Below are 15233 nucleotides of genomic sequence, written 5' to 3' on the forward strand. Positions count from 1 at the left end.
GTCTGAGCTGACGCGTTCAGGGTCGGTCACACGACCGGAGGCAAGAGGGGGGCGTGTATTGATCGGGCGGAAGGCAACAGCCCCTCTTGCTGCGAAGGCCCAAAAGAGCCGGTTTAGATTATTTGCAGTCTCGGTGTGTTTGTGTGCCGTGATCGTGTGGATTTATTAGCGCTTCCTTGCATTACAACATGTGAGTAACTGGACTATTAATAGTTGACGAAAGCGCAGCTTTGAGAGGTTCAAGGTCACAACAAAAGAAAGCTCATTATTCCGACGCGTGCACTAGAGTGAAATGCAAATAGGGGGCACTGAACTTGGTCACTATCACCCGGATGGAGCTTAGTTTCAAGGGCAATTGGCAATGCTGACCCACTTTTGACGGCAAAAAGCCGGGGCTTTTTTCAAACCGTATTCAGAAATTCTATGGATCCTAGAATTAATTGTGAACAAATGTACCACAAAAAACACTGGAAATGTGGATTCGCGATGAAGATTTGTTATCTGTTACCGTAAGAGTGGTAATTAATTTACTGATTTGTTCACTCAGTAATAATAATAATTCCTAATAATGACAATAAGGTCTCTTTATTTTAATTGTAAATGAAACTTCAGTTTGGGAGACGAAAAAAAAAACGAATAAATAAGTACATAAATGAAATGTAACAATTGTACACTACTAAAACTATAAATAAGAAAACTATTAAGAATAAGAACAGAAAATAAAAAGTTAGAAATGTTAGAAAAAAAAAACTAAATTATAAAAATTCGCGAAATTTGTCCACCGAAATGACAAGAGTTGTATAACTTTATTGACTGGCCTGACCTGGCCTGACCTGACCTGACCTGAATATTTGGTCAACCGGCAGCCAACCAAGTTCTTTTATTTTTGCGATACATGATCCAATTTTCTTGATTTATAAATAAAACGAGTACCTACACGTATTTTGTATTTTTTGTATCTGATATTTGGATCGATAATAATTTAAACATGAATAATAAATAATCAATCTAGAATAATTGACAATATTTTTATTCCTCTATTTCGAACCGATCGAAGAAATAGTATAGTACGTGTCTTGTCAATGTGAGGTGACATTTTTTGTATAGATATTTATTTATGAAAATGGAGGAAGAATTTATATTAGTTAATTATGCAATAACATCGGAAACAAAAAACAAGGAAATATTGTAGATACGATTTTACTTAAAATCACCTTATTATTAAAATTATTATCATTTACAACGTACACAACCTTTCTTTAAATTTTTCGAGGGTGCAAAATATTTTTTGTTCATAATAAAACAAGGACTGAAAGACTTCATCACACCGAAAGAAACACTTTCCTGTCTTACAATAAGCATATCAATACTTATATACCAAGGACTTCACAGAGTACAGGACAGTATATTGCCCAAGGTTATTAACACCCAATAGTTTCCGTGACAGAGAAATTATTTTATTTCCTGGGGTAGATTTTTTAAACACCGAATAAGTTATTCGTAGTATAAATATACTAAGGTTACAATTGTTACAACAATGTATTTATGAAAATTTTTCTCCAGGATAAAATTATCCGACGATTGTAAAATACCCTTAATAAATTAAACACTGACAGTCGGTACTGACAATTTGTCGGTTTATAAAAATTGGGTAAAAGAGTAAAAAATTGGACAAGAAAACAAAAAACACCTTTAGTTTTGGTTCCGGCACAGTCTCAGATAATGCACAAAACGGAATGAGTTGAATGATCGAAGAAACTTGGTTGGAGGGAATTAAGAATTCATAATTTCCTCCTCTAAATCCTGCAAGGGAATTATAACCATCTTTAACCTTACCATAACTAAGAATATTTGACTACAATAGATTTTAAGAAATAAGGTTTTTCCCATGTCACTATTTAACTGATGAACCTATTATTATTTATTCAGGTGACATACGCATTGTTAAAGTGAACCAGTGTTGGCAAACCTTAACAAAACTATAGAAAATGAAATTCACATCGCCTGAGAACGTTGTCCTCTGATTCTAAAATTAAACCACTTTCGCTTTCGTTTAAATGTTAAATGACAAATTATTGTTTATGTGGTTTTTATTCAAATAAATAACCAGAATGCGAAAACAGTTAAGTTGTTAATGAGCTACAAGATTTTAAATGAGTTACCCTTTACTAATTCCATTATTTGGGTGAAAGTGATAAAATATCAGATTTAGTGAAATGATACTCATTAACACGAAAACGTTCATTTGGGATCGAATTGCACTTGTAACGAACTTGTATTTTGTCCTGCAATTAATTCTAGAGATTGGTTATTTACACTGCTTTTTTCAAATAAATTCTGTGTGGGAGGGATCTAAGTTGTATAATCTTTTCATTGAGAAGAGAAGATAAGTTATCAAGACCCGCTTCTGAAAAGCTTCTTATCAATATTATTTTTGTCCAAGGCCATAAATTTAAAGACACATACTTTATTCGTGGTTTCTCATATCTCACCCCTTTTTGAACACAAAATTGATTAAAGTAAACGGGGTTTTTGTCACGCGTGTCTAAAGAACAAATCAGGTCAAGGTTCCGCGGCCCTTGACCTCATATGCCTAATTTGGATGTGACTATTATTTGAAGAAAATTGACAAAATAAATGAAATGTCTTTGTTAATTTTTTGAGATTTAACTTTTAGGGTTGGTTTACAGAAAGCAAAATTAAATTTAATTCGAGATTAAATAATGCATATCAAGTTGCCATTTGAAATGCATTGACAAATGCCAAGATAATCTCGAATTAAATTTTAGTGGCAATTAAAATGTTCTGAAAGATTCTTTAATAATTTTGAAAGCATTTTTTTATTTGGTCACTTCTAATTTGACAGTTTTGGGTTTACCTATTTAAAGTTAAACTATTCTGGGAATGGTAAAATGGGAACTATTCAAACGAATGTTCCAATGAAAAAATTTTAATTTTTTCCACATGGATAAAATATTGTAATCAGAATGTCTTAGGATGTTGCTTTTAAATTATACCATTACTTGCGTCATAGTAATCTATTCAACTTAAGTTGAAAAATTCCATCATTTTTTTATGAAAAAACTTCAAAGACTTTAAATCGCATGAAAAAAATCCTTACTCTGTGATGCAGTCTTAGTCTCCTAAGACTAAGAGTATTTTTTACTGTATCTCAAAAACAATAATCACACAAAGAACGGCGTTATTCATGTGATTTTTTTAGAATTGTTCTACAGACTGTCCAAAAATGATTGTTCATCTAATCGACTTTGGATTTAAAATCGTATTTTAGGCATCGTTTGTTTTAGAACAAAAAACATTTTTTTGGCTACTTAAAATATTAACGAAAAAATATGAGTAGTTTAGGTTTTCGCGACGTTTCGATTTTTTTATTAAACCTTCATCAGGCTGCAATATTAACACGTGTTGCTTAAACTTGACATGGCACACACACAACCAGCAAATTTTTTCCAGTCATATTTTCAAGGGATAAATGTAATTTCAAAATTTAAAATATTAATTAGTTGTAATAACTGCTATAAAGAATTGTAGAAAATTATAAAGTATTTAATAGCAAATGCTTGGTTTTTAATATATTGGCAATGAAAATATACTTTTCAGGCTCAACCTATAAAAAGAAAAAAAAATCGTATATATTTTTTAAAAATATAATGAAAAGAACCTTATCTATTTCCAGGCTTCTTTTTATTAAAAAATAGGAGACAGGATACAAAATAAATATGTTATATTTGACATACCTATTACAGATTACAGATGACCTGTATGTTACTCAATATTTGAATATGGAATTTTCAAACCCATTAATTGCTTGAATTAGAAACAACATAAAATTATTGTAAAAAAATATTTTGTTTATTATTTTTATAATTATTCTTCAAACATTCGCTTCAGCTGTTCCCCTTTAAGCAGTCTAGTTTAATCTACGTGCGCTGATTTTAAGTAGGTACGACAGTAAGTTTTTTTCTAACATCTATTGTTCTGTAGTAAGAAACCGTCAGTACATTTTAATCCTATTTTTAAACTAAAAAAAGTAGATTTTTTTTTTCGAAAAGTGCCTTAAACCTATAAGTAGTAGGTACAATCACGATCAAAAAGAATGACACCCCTACCAAACGGACTGGTAGCAAAAGTCCGACTAAAATCTTTTAGGTCATAAATTTCAACAAACGGGTTAGTTCGCGAACTGTCCTGCTAGTTTACACAATATCCAGTTAGTTTATAAACTAATGAAACGTCCACCTTAACTGTATCACATCGAAAGGTTTGTTACTGCTGTTTTAGGGGGTGTCATTCTTTTTGGACGTGACTATACAATGGGTCAAAAAATAATGTCGAGTCCATCATATAGTGTTTCAATCTTAAGCTTAGAATAAGCATGAGCAGTGTGATCCACCACTTTAAAGTTTATCTCACATTCTGATATTAGGCTTTGAAACATTATTCAGGTTGCAGTCACATTTTATTCAGATCCATTGTACATATGTATTAAATTTTCAGGAAAATAATGGAGAGTTGGGCACAAAATTCACAAAAAAATTAAAATTACATATTGGAAACCACTTAATGGCTCTTTATAGCCCCATTTCATTATTTAAAATTATTTAAATTTTTTAATTGTAGCTCTATACGGGTCCCATATCCCAGGTAAAGGTATAAAAATGTTATGGGACATTTTTTCAGATCTAATAAGAGCTCATAAAATTTCTCAGTTAATGCCCGCAACATTATTGCTAATTGTACCAGGTGTTCAAATAAATTCACGGTCGTTTCAAATATAATTTACACCGAACATTACACACACGTATTTTTGTACGTTTGTTATTATTTCTGTTAATGTGTGGATTAGCCAAAGTGTGATTTATATTTAAAAACGTGGAAACAACGCCAGGCCCATTTATCTCTGTTGAATCTCGTCGAGCAAACATTTTCCCTTATCTCGACTTTCTGTTAAATTCGAAAAAATAAACAGAAAGCTGTCCGCATCCAAGGTCGGTGAAAAAGTTTGTATTGGCTTTAACCGTCTGACGGGTCCGTAGACCAGTTCAGGTAGATTTTTTAAAAGAATTTCTTTGATGTTTGCTTGCTTCCCTTCCGCTAGTGCTAAATCGTTTCACGTGATAGAATCAGAAACCGGTCGGAAAAGCTTTTAAACACTTCATTGCTCCTCAACTTTAATCCCAGCAAATTTATAGATTTTTCATTACCTGGAATTTGTAACGACAATAACTAAATTCTTGTTTACAGCAGCGTAATACATAAAAATCCAGGACGCAATGTTCGGTTTTTTGCCTGTGGCTGCGTTTCCACCACGTTCTTTTAACTTGCTCCCCTCGCCAGGGGTTGATTTTGCATGTGCGATATTCCCTAAAGCGAGTTTTGTAACGATAAACTTCTCTAATCGCCAAAATTATGCCGAAACTTTATAGAGAGAAATGCAGCCGAAGCAATAAATTCCGCAACATAGTCTCGAAAGTTTCTCTCGAAAAAAACAAATCTTGGAGCTAAATTATTTCACTCGATTTTATCTGCCGTCGTTTAGAATCCCCGAATTCTTGCACCTGTCTTCACGTCCCCATCAAACATCGCAGCTGGTGCCAACGAACAGGGGACAAAACAGAGTTTTTCGGCGTGTGAATGTTAGAAAGCTGAAATTTTACAATTAAACAGAACGTCCGTTAAGTTGATTCGAAACTGATTGTGAAAACAATGTCTTTGTCGAATTTTCGACACGAAAAAGGGAACTTGTTTACAATGTGAGCAACAAGTATTTCCGGTGGAGTTTGTTATGCACAAGAGGGTTTCCTGAGATTTTTACACTGATGTCTGGTTTGCTCACTCCTTAGCAGCATGTTAATTGAAGCTTTTATTTACTTATTTTCTCTCAAATGACCCTACAACGAACATCAAATAACTGGATGAAAACGCAACTTATTTTTTACCGCAGCGAGTTCGTGCCGTTTCAAATAAACTAGCTTACAGCTTGCAACTTTGTATTTCTCCAAGGTGGGAATGAAGAATTTTAATATTGACATTGTCTCAATTAGCGCCCCCTTACCAAAAATTTAATTTTAAAAGTCTGCCAGGCCAGGTACTTAATCTCGAACAGCTTCTCCTCGTTCTCACTAAATCCCAACGGGTAATTAATTCAATTAAAATTATGAGAGAGTATTCTAACAAAAAGTCTACTCGGGTGATTTGCATTGTTTCGTTCCTCTGGCTCTACTTTTGCTATTTTGTTTTAGGTAGTCTTTTAAACTTAAGTGCACTCTAGCAATTCAGTAAACAGGAAATTAGAAGTCATGCTGGTTAATCTAAGATTAAAACAATCTATTCAGTATGGGGCCTCGAAGGCTATTGTTCTCGGGATCACAACATGCATAATAAAAATTAAGTCTAAATAAAATTACGATAATTGTAAAACGTTTCCGTTCTGGGTTACGCAGATCGATACACGTTGCCATCATGAATGAAGAAGCTCTTTGGATTATTACAGGCTCGCTATTGCGAATTCCGATTTTTTCTGCATCTCCAATGAATATACTTCAATAAAACAGAGCTTCTTTATGTAAATGAAAATTAAATGTGGTGAAATATGAATCTGCAAGTTGCAGAAATGAATTTTGTGGCAACAGGATACTTTCCATGGAAATGGGAGGTTTAGTTACAAATAAACATCCTGTATGATTTGCTTACGCAAGTGGAAGGAATTCAAAATAATGAAATCTTGATTACAAGCTAGTCCTTATATTCATAGTTTCAAATAAAAATGACTCAACGAGTATTGAGTATATGGTAGAACCCCCTCGAGTTATGGAAGATATCAGCGTGGTAACATTTCACATTATGGAGCTAATTAGCGAGAGTATACATTATGATTTAGGTAATTAGGTAGTTTGAGGGAAGGGTTGGTATGTTGGTAAAGGGTGGGAATCTAAGATTTCGCTGCAGGAATTTTATCCACATTAATAACGAACATGTCTCTAAAGACTGAAAACATGTTCTTGCATAGGTAAAAACGTAAAGGGGTATTTGCTTAGAAAATTTTGATTTTGTCATTAATGACCACAAATCAGTGACTATACCTAGTATAAAGCATACAATAATTGTATTGACACGAAGAAAAATAATTACCTGTAAAAATATCAGAAATTTTCAATGTATTACAAACACACCCATTCGTATCTTCAGTTTTATTTAGAGTACGAAATTTAGAGGTTTCTATAGATAAAAAAGTTGCCGTAAAGCATAATTTTCTTATGTTGCATTATTTACCTACTATTGTCAGCATATAAACTGTCACTTTAAACAAAAATACAGTCTTACTTGTTATTACTTTTTTAAATACACCATAAGGTTTGATTTGATTACTTTGTCCACAGGTACGAGTATAAATGGCATTTTTTATTTAAATTAAGGACTGACTCCTTTTATGTTAAATATTAGAATGTTGTTTGTTTTCTATTGTGATATGTAGGTAATAAATTAAATTTACGTTTTTTAGAATTCAATACTCGAGTATATTTTGATATTGTCATGTCGAATGGCTAAAAAAAATTAGGGGTTCCCCATAAAGTGTCGCGATGAACTTTTTTGGCAACATTTTCTTAAACATTAAAGTTGACTAATATCCATTTCAAAATTATAATTATGGCACTAAATTTGTTAGTAGTATCCAATTTAATACAGAATCACACAGAAACTTTTAATTTGTGACCTATTTGACCCCAAAAAATGTAAATGCGCTGTTGCAATTTTTTTATATAGTTTTGAAACATCAACTAAAATATGAAGCACTCTAGCCACATGTGAAAGATATTTGCCAAAAGCTGTACAAGTCTCGGAACTTTGAGTTATGATGAAAATTATTCCTACAAAAAAGTTGCCTATGATGCAGCAGTGCCGACGGAAGGCACGAAAGAAGAAGAAAGATAGTAGATAGTAGAAAGAAAGATACAAGATAGTATAATTTTAATAATATGTAGTTAATTTCTTATTACTTTAATAGAATTTATCTAAACCCGTTTCATTTTCATTACAACCACTCAGTGTCAGTCGCTATTTCCTCGAGAAAATTATTCTTAAAGACGTAGGTAATTTACTGGAACAAAAATCTAAGACAAAAGTCATGGAAAAAGCATTTTAGTTTATTCAGTCGTCAAATCTTCAGCATCGTCATATTTTTACCTAAGTAAAAATTAGATTTTTTCCAAAACAATCGAACTGTCCGAAATTTCGATCAACCGGATCAGCCTTGCACTTTATTATTCCGGTTAATCAAAAGTCTACTGCATAAGTCCAATGCGTTCAAAAAGTCTTTAGATCAACTCTTGCTGTGAAATTTTGAATGTATGTTAATTTCTTACGATTACGAAAATACTGGCGTTGGAGAAAATCGTAAGTAGCGCGTTTGACATTTCAACAGAATAAAACGATAATCTATCAAAGACAATAAAAATCTGTCAATCTACATTCCACAGCAAGAGTTGATCTAAAGACTTTTTGAACGCACCGTATAACTTACGGTACAGAGTGCTTCACACAATTTTACATTAGAAGCTTTAAGTGAAGTACTTTATACATTTCAATTTTTGTCCAAAAGTAGTAAAACAATAGATACTAATATTTAGTTAGATATGGGCCATTAGTGTCATTACAAATTAGTGAATTATATCAAATAAGTCGGTCTCATACAATTTTGGGCTTTTTGAATGAAAAATGTAGACCATTTAACATTTGAATTAATATTAGTAGCATATAGCTTTATCCTATTTTTGCAAAGCTTACTCGATTGACAAAGAAAGTGAAGTGCGAAAAAGAGTTTTATGTGATTATTTCAGGAACAGTAAGAAATAGCTAGGCAAGTAGGTATAAAACATGTTGTCTATAAAAATCGATCTTATTTCAATTCAAATTGAATGAATTCATTCAAAAAGTGAGTTCTTTGATCGCTTATCTTAGAATCTTAGATGATTCTTTATTTAAGTTATTAAACGCAAAAAATACTTTGTTACTACAAACTGTTCAAGAGCTGTATCAACAAATGAGTTTTTTTATTATCTACATACTAGCTGTTTCAAAACTATAAAAACGCCAACGTAACATTTTACCGAATATTTTCTAAATAAGGTTGATAAAATTGTAAAATAGTTATTAATAACTAGATCTCTCATTGAAATTATAAATTACATAAGCTATTAATTGTTTGAAGTGTATGAATAATTTATAATAGGTACCTGTTTAATTTTGAAAAAAAATGCGACGTTGGCTTTTTTATAGTTTTGTAACAGCTGTCTAATAAATGGCAAAATAGTTACTTTGAGTGTAAATCAAACGCTTTATTTCACGAGTGGACTTTTAAGCCACGAGTGATAAGTGATGACGAGTGGTTGGTTTATCATCCAGGAGATTGGAATAAATGAACCGTTTTACATGCAGGAAAACGAGTTGAACATTTTATTCTTCGAATAAATTCAACAAAGCTTTTTATATTGTTTTAAATTTGGTAAAGATAATCTGACGTTTCGTGTTGAGAAATGTCAAAACACTTATTAGGTACACAGGAGAAAAACCGTAAATTATGACACTGTCGAAGAAAAAAAATGGTTAAGTACCTGTTACACACAGAGTGGAATTTTTAACTAAAATAAAAATCATAATTGCAATAAGTATATACGCGTTTTTTGTTAAAATTCCTGAAACATGTGAATTTTTAGTTTTCCTTGCCCACCATTTTGTTTTTGTTTATCTGTTGTCAGAATTTTTTTTTTCAAAAGTAACGGTATATCAAGCAACACCTCATGTGAAAGGCCACTTCGCAAGCAATACAACACACTATTTGTTTTTTGAATACTTTTAAAGCCTACGTGATCAAAAAAATAAAAATCGATTTTATAAGTTGAATAGTATTTACCTAATGCAGCGAATATTTAAAATGTGCTCCATTCTTTCTTCGGGAAATATCATAACGACATATAGTAACGTAACTTTCTAAACATTTTCATCATTTTGAGTGTGATTTGTCTAATTGCGACTTAGCTGTAAAAATTGATTTTAATTTTTTATGGCGTACACTTTGAAAATATCCAGAAAACAAATTTTGCGTTGTATTACTTGCGAAGTGGCCTTTCATAAAAGGTATCACTTAACATAGAACCGATACATTTGAAAAAAAAGTATAAGACACACAAAAACCATATGCACCAAATGATGGGCAAGAAAAAATAAAAATTGGCCGGTTTCGGGAATTTTCACAAAAATCGCCTATTTCCAAGTTATGAATTTTATTCCAGTTAAAAATTTCACTCCGTATAGTTACCATTTAAAATTTTACAAAGTTCTGGAAATTTGGTTAGTTATTTTGAAAATAATGTAGTTGAAAATAAGTACGATCGATTTTGGTGTCTTGTACAAAATTTCAAAAATTGCTAATGTAGGCCCGAAAAGTACCACCCTGTATTATGCCAGGGTAGAAAGTCTAACCACGAAAACAATAATTAGAATCAAACTTACGACATAAGTTTAAAATTGGTTAGGAGAGCAGTGCCGACGGAAGACTATAGGCATAAGTATAGAGAAAAAGATCTATAAGCTGTTTCAAAACTAAAAAACGCCAACGTCGCATTTTACCGAATTATTTTTTTTAATAAGATTGATAAAAATGTAAAATAATTATTTAATGATTAAATCTCTCATTGAAAGTATAAATTACATTAGCTGTTATTCTTTTGAGGTACATGAATAATTTTGAGAGAAAATGCGACGTGACGTTTTTATAGTTTTGAAACAGCTACTAATATCAAAATTTTCACTCAAATTATATTTTTTATTGCTCATCATTAAAACGATTAAAAAATTGTTTATAAAAAGAATAACCTACTCGTATAAACACAAATTTTGTTTTTTCCTCCATTTCAATAATATTGAGTTTTAACTTTTCTTTCAAAAGCAACCTTGAAGTAAAAATGAAGCAATAAGTGTGAGACAATTACAGTGCAGTGTGTGTGTGTGTGGCAAAGGTGAGCCCCATACCCATGCATACCGAATAATAATTCCAAGTCTGGTCGAATGTAAATGCAAAGGTCATTCACACGTGCCAGCCTGTATTCGTTGAGTTGGTGAACCGGCGATAAAACAGTCCCAACAATAGTATTCGTAACTTTCTAAAACGCATAACAAATCGTCCATGCGCTGCTTATTACTCCCAACCAACCCAATGCTAATCAAATCGCATTTATGAAGGAAGGATCGTGCGCAAAAAGCCCCCGTCAGCAGCCATTCCTTGTACACATCACGACAAATGTGATAAAATAATCGCGGCGCAATCGCCCCAAGGCCGCCCCCCAACTAATCAAAGGCCGGCAAGCCTCCACAAAATGGATTCTGCGTGCCTCCGTTTTGCATTTCACCATTAATTATTCATTGCGAGCGCAAAATTTCGGTGGAAAAAGTTGGCGTCGTCTGGGCGCAGCCTACTCCGACAAAAACTCACACACGTAGCGACCGCACCCGTCTGACCGGTTCGGAATGGACTCGTCCAAGCTTAACACGGCCCCTTTTCGTCCATGGCCGTCTGTTTCCAACAACACTAAACCTAAACAACACTCACCCAAATTTCAGCTCGCTGCAGGAGGTCGCAGTAATCCGTATTTTGCACACTGCACACTTGATCGAACTCGCGATGTTTTTTAACTTTGATAGTCTGGGTAGCTAACGCGACTGGTCGGTGTCTTTGCCCTGTAAAAGGGACCCTCTGCTGAAGATTAAAGCGGGTTTTGATTGGAGGGACTGCCGACCAGTCGCTTGTGTCGGAGAGATACCGACATGGGCGGAGCCAGCGGGAGAGGGGGGATGCCGAAGGGGGGATTCGAAAGGGGGCGAGGGGAGGGACGTTCAGTGGCGCACCTGGCGGATGGGGTACACGCCATTCGTATTAAAATGTTGTTTGCTGAGCACCAATCAATTCAAAATGGTGAGAAGAATGGAGATGCAATTTGACTAAGAGGCGATACGCATGACGGGAGATGTGGATTTCGCGATGGAGATTCCTTATGTGGTGTTATCAACGAGGCTCTTATCGCCCACTCGATTGCTTTAGAAACATGATTTAATTACCACTAAAATTAAGTTATTTTCCGCTCAATTTAAAATAACTAGCGATAATGGCGATATTTATTCCTCCATTACGAACCCATCAATGTGTCAAGGTGAGGTCAGCTTTTTTTTGTGAGAATATTTATAAAAATGGAGGATTAAACAGTCGAATGATAAAACAAGAAAATATAGTTTATCTTATTATTTATGAGATTGAAATAATTCTATTGAGTACTGATGTTGTTTGCAATCTCCAATAATTATTATTATAGTGGCGGGATTTTCTAATTTGTGAAAATTATTATCATGTCCTTAATACAATTAACCTAATTGAACGTCTGCATTTTTTAAATTTACCGTTCATCGCCTGCTTGCTTTGATTAAGGTGTGATTAACTGATAAATTATTAACGAATGCAGACAAGTTTATTTTTTGGTTTATGATTTATTTCGACGTTACTCCACCTTTTTTGGGACTTCTTCAGCACTATTAGTAGGAAACCATTCCTGAAATGTGACGGGGAACCATTTTGTTAAATATTTAACAAAGAAGAAGCCCCACGGGGGCGAAACGTCGACAATGAATCATATACCAAAAAGTAAGTTTGTCTGCATTCCCTTATAATATGAATAATTACACCTTACAGTGAAATAAATGCTTTTACTTGTAATACTAAAAGATAGACGTAGCTTACATTGTATGAGAGAGAAAGAGTTACTATAGGTATATACAAATTTTTGCTACAGTTTATACATAGGTACTTCCTACTTAATAACACAGGTCAACAAATTTGGACAATTTTTCGGTAACATTTCGTGTTTATGATTTTTCAACCTGATTTCGAAATTTTTTACAAAAATGTCCCATCACGTATCATTCGTATGTTACCAAGTTAAAGCAAAAGAGTACTGAAAATAATTCAACTATTTAATTTTTATCTTATTATGAGCATACAATATTTAAATAAACTAACTTTATAAACATGAAAAAAGTTACATTATTACGATAACAGACTGAAATCTCAACATTTTTTTTTGTTAGGGACCTTAGTGTCGCATTTAGAAGCAAATTTCAATCACTCATCATAAAAGTGTCCCAGCAACCAAAATAAGCAAGATAGACCTCAATTATGTACGAAGTGATGTTTCTTGCTTGGGATTTTACCATATATTTGCCACAAACGTAACAAAATTGGTCAGGAGAATTTAAACGCCTACGGTGTGAAGTGTTGATATCCATTTTGATCAAAATAACTTATACTTTTGGTAACTAGTGGTACTTATTTGAAACAAATTGTTAAATAAACAATCAATAAACAACTGCGTAAACATAGCAATCCATACTACGTTGATCTAAGCTTATCATAAATTAATATAAGAAGGACGTGGGCAGTTATATCAAAATTATTGGTAAAGAATGCAACAAATAAACGGTACGTGTTGTTGAAAAACAAAATGCATTTTGTCATTCAAGAAGTAAAAAACTACTATTCACCTTTGTTGACCTATGTAATTGAAGCGGGAATTAGCAAATACAAGTTTCGTACAGAGCGAAATGTGTTACACTTTACTGAAGAAAAAAGAGCGGATCCACCTTAGAGAACTTTGAATTTGATAGAGATTTTAGTTAAGGTGGGCTGAGGTCCTTTTTCCTCTAAACTCTTCGTTTGCTCTAATATAGGTATAGATACTAATAATTAAGTACAATGTGTTTTTAAATGATTCTCATCTAGTTGTCTTTCAAATAATTTTACATGTAAAAAAAATGTTCTGCTCTGCTCAATTGAATTCTCTGTCATTTAATGTCAAAACTGTCATTTAATTAATTTGTCAATTAATTAATTTTAAAATTTTTGTTAAATGCAAATAAATTGTGCAAGAAAACACTTTTATTATCGAAGCTTATTTCCGAATTCGAAACTTATTAAATGGAGAATTTAATAATATTCGGTGTCTACATGCCTGTCATTAGTTCTATAAAGCGACATTTCTGATTTTACCTGGGAAATTCACACACGACTAGATGAGAATCATTTAAAAACACGTTGTACTTAGGTAGGTGTAGGTAGGTATACCCAGCTGTTAAATTAAAAAGCAGTGGAACTTATTTATAGCAACCGAGTTTTCTGTCAGCTTTGTTCGACTCTCATTGACAACTGATGCACCTGATGCAAGTGCATAATTTAATCAAATGCTTTGGTACCTACCGTCCATAATCTTTAGTCCCTTATACAAGTGATTCAAAGATCATGCACCACTTCTTGGGTTGTGACAAAAACATCAAAATGAGTTAAAAATTTCTAAATATGTAAAATTCAATTACAAGTGTGTAAATAATTAGCATTAGGGTCTATAAGAAGATTAAATGCCGAAAAGCTACATTACATTTACCATCGGGAGCAAACCGTCGAGAACTGACCCATATTTAAACAAACGTTACAGACCTTAAACAGTATAAAAATCAGGAAAGATCGGAGGATTTCATGGCCTGGTCTTATAAAAACGAGCGAAACGTCGACATTTTTTTACAAATTGATGTTTAATTGCAAAAGACCCAGATTTTTTTCCATCATACTGTTTATGGTCTGCAACGTAACTTTTAAATTGATTTTACTCAAAAATGATGGATTGTATCTAAATAATGCTGGAGACAGTTTTTGTGTATAAAACTATGTAATTTAAGATTTTGTTGTTCAAAGTGTCGAAAACCTAAAGCCAAAATATTAAGGGTAGTTTTTACCCTACGTCCCCCCATAGTCTTGGACGCCCCTGATTAACAATTTCCATATTTTATGATTTTATCTCTAATGGTTTCTGAAATATTGAGGAAAATCTACTATCAGACGCACCCCTTTCAGGAGGCATAACTCCTTACGAAGTATTTTTAATAGGTACAACTTTTGAAACTTTTGAAATTTGAATTGAATATTCTATTGCCTGTCTAAATTTCTAACGATAGAATCGGAAATTTTTGGTACTTAAGAATGTCATCCTGTTTGTAACTACTTATTGAGAAAAATCATCATGTTACGCCTTATGGAGGACAAAACATTTAAATAAAATAAAAATAAATAAAAACTAAAAATCAATAAGTTAGAAAAATAATTGACATTATTTTTATTT

At 32.8% G+C, this 15233-nt stretch overlaps 1 protein-coding gene across 4 annotated transcripts in view; it reads left to right on the forward strand.

The window, feature by feature from the left end:
• LOC655187 (D-2-hydroxyglutarate dehydrogenase, mitochondrial) overlaps positions 1–15233 on the forward strand; it is a 153445-nt gene that overhangs the window by 99443 nt on the left and 38769 nt on the right. Inside the window, exon 1 of one of the 4 annotated variants that reach the window (XM_015978242.2) lies at positions 51–190. The exons of the other annotated variants lie outside the window; for them this stretch is intronic. The gene's annotated coding sequence lies outside the window, so the exon portion shown is untranslated. Of the gene's footprint in view, positions 1–50; positions 191–15233 lie in introns of those variants that run through there. 4 annotated transcript variants of the gene reach the window in all.

This window comes from Tribolium castaneum, chromosome 5 (genome assembly GCF_031307605.1).
Source record: "Tribolium castaneum strain GA2 chromosome 5, icTriCast1.1, whole genome shotgun sequence".
NCBI classification, from domain to species: domain Eukaryota; kingdom Metazoa; phylum Arthropoda; class Insecta; order Coleoptera; family Tenebrionidae; genus Tribolium; species Tribolium castaneum.